Source organism: Strigops habroptila, chromosome 2 (assembly GCF_004027225.2).
Source record: "Strigops habroptila isolate Jane chromosome 2, bStrHab1.2.pri, whole genome shotgun sequence".
Lineage (NCBI taxonomy): Eukaryota > Metazoa > Chordata > Aves > Psittaciformes > Psittacidae > Strigops > Strigops habroptila.
In genome coordinates, this window is record NC_044278.2 from 112,818,055 (window position 1) to 112,831,979 (window position 13,925).

Sequence of the window (13,925 nt, forward strand, 5' to 3'; positions counted from 1 at the left end):
GAGGGAAACAGTCTTCACTTCTGTTTCATTGTCCATTTGTTTCCTCCCTTCTATTTTTCATTTTAGATACTGTGCTTTTCTCAATCCACGATCAACACAGCACCACAAATCAATGTGGGTCAACAACTGTAAAGCAGTGTAGGAGTTGCTGTAGTTTTAATAACTTTAATCTGAAAGTCAGTCACAAAGTGCAGACTAACAAGTTCTGGAGTGTCAACCATGCAAAAGATTTTACTAGAAGTTTGAGTAGATGAGAATACGAGTTTAGGTCAAGGCTCTTGAGTAGAAAGTCTGAAGATGAATAAAACTCAGCACACAACAAATGATTTATTGTAGCAAGAGTTTATTTTGACTGCCTGTTTGCTGACTTTTGCCTTTAGCTGCCTAATGGAATTTTCTTGGTAAAAGATAAAAATTCAGTGGAATAACTCACTCCTAATGAGCAACATGTAATTGCAGAAATAAGTGGATTACAATGAGATCACTTCTTATTAGAGAAGTACAGAATTCACATTTAGTTCTTCTTGACAGATTAGGAAACTGAAGTCAATCCAAAATAGCTTTTAGGTGCCTTAACTTTCACTGATTTGACTGGATGCATGGGAGAGCAGAAATTACACGACAAACACTTACTCAGTTCCTGACTTAACGGTTTAAAGGAATTATTTCACTTCTCGTTTAGAGAAGATACTTTTATACTGACTCTCCCATTATGGCCCTCACCAGACTGCCAGAAGAAGCTCCTAAGTAAGAATATGCTTATTCTTAAAACAAAGATTAGGGATTGGAACTTTGTTATAAAGCAATGATGTGACAAAGCATGTTTTCTTGTGGCAGAGAAAGCCTTGTGCCCTGAACTCTGCAGGTGATCTAGATGTGCTCCACAGCCCTGATGTTTCTGGGGTGCGTTGGATTCCCCAGCCAGTCACTCCTGACCACCAGATGAATTTAACCCCTTGCCTGTCCTGTGGCTGCATCCCTCCTTGCTGCCAGGGTGGATGCTCAGCAAAAGCCTGCTGTTGTCGGAATAACTCACCTTTGGGAAACCGACAGTGACAAAAACCAGGAGGCACAGTGGTGGGGCTGGATAAATTGCCTTTGTGGGCTCAGGCAGTTCCCAGGGTGTAGGAGGTCTCTCATTTTTAAAGCATAGATATGGGGGAACAAAGTTCAGGGTGCAAAAGTGAGTAATCACATAGTTGCTTGGGTTGTTTTCTCTAGGGTGCTGGATAATTCACTATGAGGTTGAATTAGGGTCAGATCAAGACCCTGCACTAACCTTGACCTCCAGCTTTCTTGAGCAATATTTGGGGTGCTCAGAACCAACCAAGTGCTGGTAAGCCATAGGACATCTAAAAACCAACATGGATAGCTAGAAACAAAATACATTTGTAAAAACACATGAATTTGACAAGAGTTTTTGCCCTGAAAAGCCAACATGTATCCCAGGGGATGCTTTACATACCCAGTCCCTATGCTTTGCCAATAAAGAAGTTATTAAGAAGGAAAGGACAGCCAAAACGTTTGGGGTTTATTTTCAGAAAATGTAATCCCAGGCTGAGGAAAAACCTTTGAAATGTTACCAAACGAAGAAATGATTGCGAGCATTAAGCTGTTGGAAACCTGGACATACTTTGACCTGTGTGTGACATTCATCTGCAATGGGATCCAGGTGGCTGTAGCCTCAGGTGGAACTGCGACACTACAGAGCCATGAAGCTTCAACATAATCGTATGCTTCAGAATAATCCCTGGCATCATGTGCAAGGCTGCAGTCTTCTTCAGTCCAGAATAAACCAACAGCTCAGGTAAGTTTGTAGTACAGGAGAAAGAACTATATAATACTTGCATGTCCTGTGGTTATAAAAAAACTTTAATCAGTTAGGATCTCTATATAATTGTTCAATAAGCAAAGAACAGAACAAAAGAATTGTCTCTGCCCAAATGAGCACACAGCTTTAGCCTGCAGCTTGCACACCTTAAATTCTTTCCTTATTGTGATGTGGAGGTTTTAAAAAATTACTCTGCACAGGTATTTCAGACATCATGTCTCTTAGTTTTTCTGATTGAATGAATAACCTATTGCAAATCACCTCATAAGTTATTTTGTCTTGTTAGGTTTCCTGTATCTTTCGGCTTTCTTTTCTGCAAGCATGCATGAAGAATGATGGTGTTGTATATGTGTAAACTGGGCTTAGAATTAGATTGCATGATATGCTGTAGAAATATATTTTAGATAAGGAAAAAGTATTAAAGAATTAATTCTAGGTTTCTTTTTATATGGTATTTACTCCTCATGCTGCCATAAGCACTGAAGTATGAAAACAGAGAGAATGGTAGTTTTTAAGAGAGTTTACATTGAAAATACAACTTTTATTTTGATCATTGACCTGCTTAAGATATAAACAGCATTGAAACTCTTGTTTCCTAAAATGCAGCTAGTTTTATAGTTAGAATAGAAAAGAACATTGGAACAAATGCGTATGTATAATAAAGAGGAATAAATAAGAGTAGAAAAAAAAAATGCTGCTGCTGTACTGTCAGGACATAGCTATAGAAATCTCACAGGTAGTTATTACTGCATTTTACATTCTGTTGGAATGAGATAGTTTGGAAATGCTAATAATGCTCAGATAATAAAACTGAGTAGGGTTCCCGCATTAATAAAGCCTGTGATAATCTTCCCTTCACTCTGATGCAAAGTTTGTCTACCTTCCCAGAACAAATCACTGGAAATAATGCATTTGACACTGGTTCATTTTCAGTGTGGCCACCACTCTGGAGGGTGCAGTTAGGGGAGAAAAGGATAGGGAAGGGATAGGGAGTGTGTAAGACATTTGGAATTTCAGAAGAAATGTCTATAAAGCAAGAATTTATTGCTAGCATATTGCTAGTATATTGCTAGTATTACTGGTTTCTATCTGAAGTCTATCTAATCTGAAGTCTAATCCAATAATCAATGATAGTCCAAATATTATTACAGGAAAAAGAATATTTCGATGCAGAAAAAGCTTCAATAATAATATAATAATGATAGGAATACAGTTACAATTATTATGCTCACTCTGCTTAGTTTCTACACCTTTTCTGCCTCACCTTTCCCTTGCTCCCCTGGGTCCTAAGGTCAATGGTTTCATTTTGGTTGTGGTGGCAAAGGGGGCATTTTAGCCAGTTGTCAGCATTCAGAGTCATTTGCTGGAGGATTAGAATGTTCATCGTGGTGGTTTTCTCTCCCTCATTTCAGGACCCACATGGGGTCATCTTTATGTGTTTGCTAACACACTTTACACCTCGCCCTTTCTTCATTGCTCTACAACTCCATGTTACATCTGAATTTACTATATATGGTGCATTTTACATGTGTTAGAAATACTTATTCTTTGTTACCCCTAAAGCCAGTTTTGTCTAGCTCCAGATTGTCAAGTTTGTGCAGCTTGTACAGGTCAAGGAAAGCTCAGATGGACCAAGCCAGACTAACCTTCTCCCGAGGCCTTAAAAGCTCAGCACAAAGCCTATGACTTCTTAGTGGCAACGGCAATACTATACTACACTACAGGTTTACATGGTAATAACCTGCCCGTTTTCTGCAGTCCATTCCCCTTGTACAACATCCAGTCATTGAAATATGGATGTTCGAAGGCATATCTCACCCACTCTCTTAGTATCTATTTATGGGCCTGTTATGAATTTTCTATTAAAAAACCCTTAATATTAGAAATAATTCCAGAGAAGAAGGAATTAAATTTTGTCAGAGATAAGTTGACTTAAACCTGGCTTTCTCTTTGTTCTTCAAATCTTCCAAATTAACTCTGTGCTCCATATGTTAAGTTGTGGCTTAAAAGACCAGCTGGGTTAAAAGAATGAAAGTGGATCGACTAGATTTTTCTTATATTGCAAACTCCATAAGAAAGAACCATTTCTTCTTAAATGTCTGTAAGAGACCAAGCACATGAGGGTGTTCATGTGACTGGAATCTCATCCAAATTACTTGACAGGGGACTACTAATAAATCAGATTAGACAGGTAAACCCACTGTAATTTTTAATTAGTTTTCAACAATCCTATTTCTATCTGCTGAAGATATTCCAAGGTGTTCAGTGGAGAGTCGCTCCCTCTCAAACAACCACCCAAAGAAGTGGGAAGGCAAAATGCAGATGAAGGGGACCACAGCTCACGAAGGGCCTGGGGATATTTAGTGGGGTTTATGTGGTTATTCCTGGTGAATAGAACTTTCATTAAGAGACAAGATGTAGCTAGCAGTGAAGGAGTCATGAAAGAGGTACTGTATGCAACAACCTATGTCCTGAGACCAAGCATCTCCCAATGCTTGTGCATCCCAAAGAGACCCAGAACGGAAAGATTCCAGCATGCACAGTTATAATGGTTGGATAATTTACAAACATAGGAGGGTACATGAATAAAGAAGGGGGATAAAATCACTCAGGGCCTGACACCCAAGAACAGATACTTTATTGGTATTCAAGTTATGAAAGTATAGTCATAGAATCATAGAATGGTTAGGGTTGGAAAGGACCTTAAGATCATCTAGTTCCAACCCCCTGCCATGGGCAGGGGCACCTCACACTAGACCATGTCACCCAAGGCTCTGTCCAACCTCGCCTTGAACACTGCCGAGGATTGAGCATATACCATTTCTTCGGGCAATCCATTCCAATGCCTCACCACCCTAACAGTAAAGAACTTCTTCCTTACATGTAACCTGAACTTTCCCTGTTTAAGTTTAAATCCATTACCCCTTGTCCTATCACTACAAAAAAGTAAATAGCAATTGACTTTTTTTTAAGAAAAAACTAAATAGTAATCTTGTTTCTGGCTACAGTGAAGAAAAATATCAGGCCTGATTGTGCTGTTTTTACTAGCTTGGTACTCTGTGAAGAAACAAGATGAACTGTTAAACATTATATATGGCAAGATTGTGTGACTGGATATTTTTACTATGTGCTAAATATGAAAGCTCCTATATTATTGCCATTAGCCAGTGACTATGCTGCGGTTTTGACAGCAATATGCTGTTCTTGTCCATCTAAATGCTTTCAAGTCATGGTGATGATCCAGTGTGCTAATAATCTAGTGTAAAGCACTGTGGGAAACACTGTGTCACTTCAGGTGTCTATCTCCTTGCAACCAGCCAATTAATCACAACAGGATTCCACAATGTGCCCCACAGAAATCATCAGGAAGCATTAAAAGTAATTAGGGGTTTCACTTGTTATTTCAATTAGTATGCTTAATTCTGAATGCTGGTGGGATAACATCACACATGGCATTTGCAAAGATGTGCTTTAATTGACATGAACTATGTGCCAGATTGAATGGAATTGCCTACTATGTGGATAGTTATAGTAACACTCCTTACAGCATTCAGTGTAACATGACTATATTTGGGTCACACTTCAGCTCAGACAGGGTGTCTCTTTAGGAAACACAAGAAGGAACAGACATCGCAGTGAAGTGCGTTTCTCCACTCTGCTTGCTGTTGAAATCCCTATAAGTGATTTTATTAGAGCTTCTGGAATAACTTCTACTGGTGTAACTGGTGAAGGATTAATCCATGGAAGGAAATGACACTATGGGCTTGCCTCATTTCCAGACTTTTGGGAAGCTAGCATCCAAAGCCCATGCTTTGTTTTAGGGCACAGAAAAATAATTCCCAGTGTCAGGGCTTTGGTTTGTACCTATGTAGTCAAAATCTAGCTCCTGATAATTCCCAAATGTTAATTGTTCCTTGATGCTAAGTTATTAAGGAATCACTTTTAACCAACCAGTGGCCTGACTCATTTCCTCAGAACCTGTAGGAGTCCTTGCATTTGAGCATGATGGACTTCTATGATATAATTTGAAAATTAAGCATGAAAAGTCTTAGAAGTTTAAACTTAGGAAAAGTAGTTAAACATATTTTTCCCCACTAAGGGGATTTAGCAGTCAGGCATGAAAGTAATGTATATTTTATATGTTTTATATCTTTCATTTATAGTATTATAGTATACACAACAACCTTTTAGATGAAATATATAAATGCAGATGTTAGGTATTAGCATTTCCATAAAGAGATGTTTTCTCTCCTTGCAGTTTTCTTCCACTGCCTTACACCTTTTTTCCTAATAGATAGAAAAAGAAATGCAAAATAATTCATTAAAATGTTTTTTTTTTTTTATTCAGAAAATGTTTTTTTTTTCTTAGGTACTGAGTATGTTCTGAACAGTCACCTGGTGCTTGCGGTAGGTGGCACAGAGTTTTTGCTTTTAAAGGCTAGTGACTGATGTAAGTGCTCAGCAGGTATTTTAGTACCAAGAAAGTGGGCAGATTTTTCAGAAAGGCTGGGAATCTGGGGTGCTGAACTCCCTTGAAAATCTTACTTTAATGTTTCTATAAAAACATTTATAGCCTTGATGGAAGCTGAGGGGTATTTTTTGTGGTCTTGCCAATTGCTGGAATTGAACCCTTGAAAAATTGTTTTCTAAATTACCTCTTTTAAAGCCTGCCCAAACCAATAGGAATTTTGTCTCTGTTATTGATTTATTTAAAGTTAACTTAATGAGTGTAACTGGTGTTCAAAGGTAGTCATTGTTTAGGTAACGGTTTAGAGTAAATTAAGCAGTGGATGGAAGAGGATAGAAATAAATTTAACTACTAATGGTCACTGGGATTAGGGTATGGTACACCATGGGAGGCTTTCAATCCGCCTCCTGTTAGAAAGCCTGCCTGTGGTTTAGAGCAAACAGGAACAGATTACCTCCAAAACGCCATCCCTCCAAGGGGAAGACACAGTCTACGGGAACCAGCAGTACATCAGTTCTGTTGTTTTTATCTGAGTAACATTCTTGATATTACGAGATTAACAGACCAAACCATTATACAACCTACTTCTTCAGCCTTCCTCAAAAGGAAGACATTCCAAGCTGAATACAATGTTGTGATTATGATACTACAGGCTCAAGTCTTGTGGGTACAGGTCAGGTTGTTTCTCAGGATGAGCATGCCAAGCCTTGTTATGCTGCTGTTCTGGTAGGAGCAGCATAATGAGACTTGGCATAACAAGTTCAACTCACATGAACTGCTTGTGGTGAGTTCACCATGGCTGGCCGCCAGGTGCCCACCAACCTACTTTATCACTGCCCTCCTTAATAAGACACGTGAAGAAAATATACAATGAAAAAGCTCATCGGTCAAGATAAGGACAGGAAGATAACTTACCAGTTACTGTCATGGGCAAACTGTCAACTTGGCGAAATTAGTTTAATTTACTGCCAGTTAACAACAGAGTAGGATAATGAGAAACAAGAACAAACCTTAAAATTCCTTCCCCTCACCCCTTCCTTCTTCCTGGGCTCAACTTCACTCCAGATTTCTCTACCTCCTCTCCTGAGTGGCACAGGAGGATGAGGAGTGGGGGTTGCAGGCAGTTCATCATGTGTCATCTCTGCTATCCCTTCCTCTTCATGCTCTTCCCCTGCTCCAGCATGGGCTCCCTCCCATGGGAGACAGTCCTCCATGAACTTCTCCAATGTGAGCCCTTGCCGTGGGCTGCAGTTTTCTTCATGAACTGCTCCAGTGTGGGTCCCCCATGGAGCGCAGTCCTTCAGGAACAGACTTCATGCATGATCCATTTGGCCATGGGGCTGCTCTGAATCGCTTTTCTCACCAACCTGTAACTGTGCCTGTGATTGTCCCAACCCAGGTGTAAGACTTTGCATTTTGCTTTGTTGAACTTCACGAAGTTCATATATACATGAGGAATATATATATATAATATGTAAGTATCTGAAGGCAGGGTGTCAAAAGAATGGGGCCTAACTTTTCTCAGTGGTGCCAGGCAATAACATGAGGGGCAATGGCCTCTCTCCTAAACCACAGGAAGTGCACCTGAACATGAGAAAGAACATGTGAGGGTGACTGAGCATTGGAATAGGTTGTCCAGAGAGTTTGTGGAATCTCCTTCCCTGGAGATATTCAAGAAATGTCTGGACACAATCCTGAGTGATGTGCTCTAGGTGACCCTGCTTGAACAGGGAGGTTGGATTAGAGAGTCACTAGTGGTCCATTCCAGCCTCAACCATTCTGTGATTCTGTGATTTAATGCTAAAATATTTATTTCGAAGCAGTGGTGCTGATTTTGCTTAGAGGAAAAAGAATATGGGACTGAAGTGACTGCATGAGGAAGGCTACTTTAATGAAGATGACTAACACTAATTTTTTTAGAGTTTTGAGCTTATATCCTCAATTATGTTTTAACTAAGTTTCTTATTCTGAAGTTTGGAGACAGCCTGTGACTTGACAGCCTGGTCAAATGGGTGCTGTTTGTCAATATTGAATACTTGCAACACATGTATTTCTGTAGCCTGTATTTAACTGATAAGCAATATTTGTGTCAACCAGTTGTACAGCCCCATAAGGCCATGTGTTAGTTTGGTCTTTAATATTTCTCCCCTGCTAATCTCTATCTCCTGTTAATATACCCCCTTCAAGAATTGATGTTAGTACTACGTGTGGTACCTTTCACAAGATGATCTCAAAGCATGCTAAGGACATTTAATTGATAAACCTCATCCAGTGGTAATTATATAAAGGAATAAAATGTGTTTACATTATTCATGTGGATTAAGCAAGGCACAGAGAAGTTAAGCCATTTCATCCATCAAAGCAGCAGTGAAACTAGGAATAAAACCTGGCAATCCTGATTTTCCTCATCCCAACTGCACGTAACACTTCCAATCACTAAAACACCCACAATATCCCAATGTAACAATCCTACCCTTCAACAATGTGATGAGATGGCTTGATTTTTGACACTGTAAGGCTGGTTGAAAGATTATATAAGGGAAACAAACTATTATTCCGTTTCAGATAGAATAATGAAATCACAGAATGGTTGAGGTTGGAAGGGACTTTTGGAGGTCACCTGGTACCACCACCCTGCTCAAGCAAGGCCACCTAGGTCCAATTGCCTAGGGTCTTGTCTAGACATTTTTTAGTATCTCCAAAGATATATTGATCAGTTGGCGTCAGCTGTCCCTGCTGTGCCCCCTCCCAGCTCCTTCTGCATCCCAGCCTGCTCTAAGGGGGCAGTGTGAGGAGCAGAAAAGGCCTTGGCTCTGTGTAAGCACTGCTCAGTCTCAGCTACAACATTCCTGTGTTATCAGCGCTGTTTCCAGCACAAATCCAAACCACAGCCTAGTACTGGGTACTATGAAGAAAATTAACTCTATCCCAGCCAAAATCAGCACACCTGTGAAGACTTGCTAACTAAACTGATATAAATATACCAAGTATAAATTGTGTCAAATTACTCTGCCCTATACCCTAACACATGATAAATACTCCATCAAAGACACTGCTCTCTGCAGTTTCTCTCCTTTCCGAGATGGACGACTGCCATCTAGGATTCCTATCCTGAATTGATTTCCATTACTGTCCTTTTTTGTCTTTCTAGACAAAATATCTACTTCTCTGGGGACTTAAAATGATGCAATATGATTACGAGTGTGGGCCATATCAACCTAGCCATATAGTTTCACATCAAAGTGGGTGGTCAGAATTTAGGCATGCTGGAGATCTAATCTTAATTTGACATTTAGATGAAACTCGAAGTCATTGAGACCATATTATCTGAAACCAAATGACAGAAAAATCATCAAGATCTCTGTGAAGTGAGGTTGATAAATTATAAAGGCCCTGCAGTGAGTTCAAGCATCTTTTAGAGGGGACTTAAAAGCTCACAGTAATTGCATCCTTATGAAACAGAAATTACAGTGACTGTCTTGCAGGAGAGTGGTGACAACTGTTTTTCATCTCATGTTGTAGAAGAAAATGAACCTTTCCAAAGCGCATTCTGTCAGTCATAGTCAGTTTAGACTAACACTCTATTTCATTGTTAATTTTTGTATTTTCATGATATTGGAGAAAAAAGGGTTGATTTTAAGGGTAAGACATGCTGAACCATATTATAAATATATACATATAGTACCACAGAAATATGTTTTAAAGTTTTATTTTTGTGTGACTTCATACCATGGTGAAATAATTCTATCGGAACAAAAGAAAAGGATGTAATTCCTATGTGCATACCCCTTCTGTGAAGGCAGGTTTTAGGCAGCGGCTACAAATAAGCCCCTGTTGACAGTGTGCAGAAGAAGATGCTCTTGTAGGGTCCAGCTCCTCCCCAGGTCCTCAGCTGTGTGAGGAGGTTGCTGGGTTGGAGCTGCTGTCCTTAGGTGCCTCGTGCCACCCCTGAGCTGACTGTGATGCTCTGATTAATTTCTGAGTTCTCCAGTTTAGCTGCAGGGCTCAGCTAAAGCCTGGACCACTCACCTGGTACCCCCCCGCCTGTGGATGGAGCCTTGAGTCTCCTCCATCTGGCTGAGAAATGGCTCATGAATCTTTCAGTAGAAGGTAAATATACACAGCAGTGAGTCCGGTGTTCAGCAGGGAGGCCAGGGTCACTTACCAGCTGTCTTCTGCCTACAGAAACAACATGCATGATTAATTTTACAGGTTTTACCTTATGGCCTCTGTACTCCTGACAGGTGTCAGCATGTGGACGTGGCTTTCATGTTTTACAAATATTCCACAATTTAGATATCCTGACGGCTTTCTATTTTTTTCTTTCATCAAAGTGGATTCTAATATTTTCAGTCTTGTTTTGCTTGTCTGATGCACTAGTCCTGAAGCCATTTGTCTGTGTGCTTTTCATGCATGTTAAACACTTCCAGGCTTGAAGCCTGTAACCTTTTTACCCCTTTTTAGACAAAACCCATGCAGGTGCAGAGCCCTGTGGTGTTGGATGCTCTGCAATACCAAAATCAAGCTGTGATTTCAGATACTGAACTTCTGAGGTTTTAAATTCACGCTAGGGAAGAAGAGAGCTGAATCTGGACTACACTGTCTGATTTTGGGGCCTCTGATGCTGAACAGGTATCAACAAACATGAGAGAGCACAGTGGAGAATCACTAGCATGGAGATGGGTATGACTTAGGAGGATTGGATGTGTTTAGCCTTGTGAAAAGGAAGCTAAGGACTGATTTAGTTGCAGTTTTTAACTCTCTTAAGGACAATTGTGGAGAATATACAGCCAGTATTTCCTCAGAGGTGTACGGTGAAAGGACAGGAGGCACTGGTCAGAAGTTGCAACAAGGGAAAGTGAATCAATAGAAGGAAAAAATCCTCGCTATGAAGATCGTGCAGTGCAGCTCTAGGAAGGGTGCTCAGAGACTCTAAGGGGCCTCCATCCTTGGAAACATTCAAAACTACTTGTCAAAGGCCTGATAACTTTGAGTCTAGTCCTTCTTTGAGCTGGGGGTGAATCCAGAGGTTCCTTCCAACCTCAGTATTTCTAGCATTCTGTGACAAATTCCATCTCTTGCAAGAATTACTGGAAGTGTCACTAACACTGGAATTACTGAAAGAAATGAAAGTAACACTGTATATGGGAAGTGACCCTGGAAGTATCACTATCAATGCGGTACCTCAGAATTTTGTCAGGGGTGCAAAAAAAGGATTGCACCTCAGGGATAAGTGGAAAACACTCAGTGCAAAAGGGGAACTGGAAGATGTTACCCCAGTAGTGAGTTTGGAGGACCACTGAAAGAAATTGTTTGCTTGCTGGATGCTTAAAGAAAAACGTTTTGCAGACAGAAAGAGAGGTGGAATATCACTTATACAAGTTCATAAAAACCTTGGTTTTCATATATACCTGTGGGTACCACCAAAATGCCACAAGGAATTGGCAGATGCATGTATTTGGTCTCTGCTACACAAAAGAATAAAACTACAAGTTTTGTATCACAGGTTACTGGCTGCTGGTTCTTCCCTTTCTAATGGAAATATCCTGGAGAAACCACCTCCTGTAATTGTAGTCAGGTCCTGAGTGACCACTGTTAATTTGCCAGACTGTTGTCAGTAATTAAATTGCCTGTTCTTGGACAAGAGCTCAGTACAGCCAGGACTCGCCCACTGGCAAGGCTGCATGTGGGCTTCTACCATTTACAGTGAGAAATAAAGGCTATTACATTACAAATAAGATGCTTCTTTGCAGCCACAAGAATGTATCGTTAAATTATGCGTGTAATTCTGATTAATTGCATAAAGATTAAAGTTTCCAAATAACGGAAAACAGATAATTTAGTTTTGTACTGCAGATGGTCCAGTGTCTCAATATGTGTTGATGCGTTAACTTTACTAAGATTTTTTTTAGTCTAAGAGAAATGAAGACAGAAAATAATCCCCTTCATTAAGACTCTAGTTTCTTGATACAACAAAATTTTGGCACGATCTATTGAAGTTGGCATGTTACCCACAGAAGTGTAGCACCTTCCTGCAACAGAGATGTCAACTGCATGGGAATATTAAGCTGGAATTGTTAATTGGAATTGATTTTGACTAGCAACAAAGTAGAAAGCAAAAGTAAGATAGTAATAAAGTCATGGTCTTAGCACACTGTAGTGGTAAAGATTTGGTTGCTGAAGTACAAGTTTGGTTCTTCTATTAGAATTTAGTACTATGAAATCTTTAAATATATTGATCAACAAACATAATTTGGAAAAAGCTTGAGAAGTCAAAATACAGCATGTATAAAATAAGTCATAAAAGACATTTCAAAAGGGATTTCCTTTAGAAGTTTCCCTAGGGTGAAGTGGATCAGTGTCACCACACTGTAGCTTAGGAAGATACATGTGGCTGCAAACATGAATACAAGCTGAAGTTTGTTTTGTTTTGTCACTCTTTGGTATTGGCATGGGAGGCAATAGCTTTGATTTTGGAAATTAAAAGGATATTAACTTGTGTCTCTCCTCCTGTTTTGTAGACCTACGATCCTGTAATCATTTAGAGGAACTGTTGGCAAAGTAACTATTACTCAACAGATACTTTCTAGTCCATTAAAAACAGATGCGGGGAGCAATAGAAATAGAAAATGTGTGAAATAAAAAAAGTCCATCTTTTCTTCACTGGGGCTTCTCTTTAATGTTATTGTCTGTCAAGGGCAATGGGTTATCTGGATGTTGTTCAGTCTAATAGAGAAAAGAGACTCATAAAATTGAGGAGATACAGTGCTTACACTTGATCAGTCAGGCTTTACAACCTAGGAGCTGTGTGATTTTCAGTTCTTGCCTGGTAATTCTATGATGGCAATGAACCAGTGCCCTGTGTTGAACCTTGACCCACTAAAGCTGTCAGCAGTGCACAGTTCCTGGTCTGAGATCACTTCACATTCTGTGTCAACAGATGCGATACAAGATCTCTGTTAAAACATGTAAGGACTGTGGATTTTGTGGCATGATGTTGGAGTTGTAACAGGTAAAAGCAGGAAGCGAAGTCTAGTACTTTCAGGAGACAAAAAGTTGGAATTCATAGAGAACTTTAACTAGTCACTTATGGCAAATGGCTTTTTACTGAGGAGTTTAGGAAATGCAAACTGTGAAAAATCAGGGCTAAGAAAATCTTTGTATGAGACAGTTACATGGCAGATATGCTGACATACAGTAGTTACTGCTTAGAAAGTTTATAGAGGTCTTATTTGTTGGTTATGATATAAACATGATTATTTGTGTTAGCATGTTCTCATTCTTTACTAGACTTGGTTTTGGTTAGTAATAAAATTAAAGATTAAGGGTACTAGTAATGAAGCTGCAGAAAACCAGTAATAAATACTAATATAAACAAAAAATAACACAGCCAATAAGAAATGAGACCTAACTATGAATATGCCAATATGCCTGAGACCTAATTAGGTTAAGAAACACTTAGAAAAGAAAAATGCAAAGTGAAATGTAGCTGAAAGTTGCTGATGCACATCCAAATCACCAGCCAAGGAATGATTCTGCTCAGTCATGTGAGCCCTGCTAATGATACTACACTGACTCAAAATGACTGTGAGATACTGGAAGAAAAAGTGAAGGACTGGGGACTCC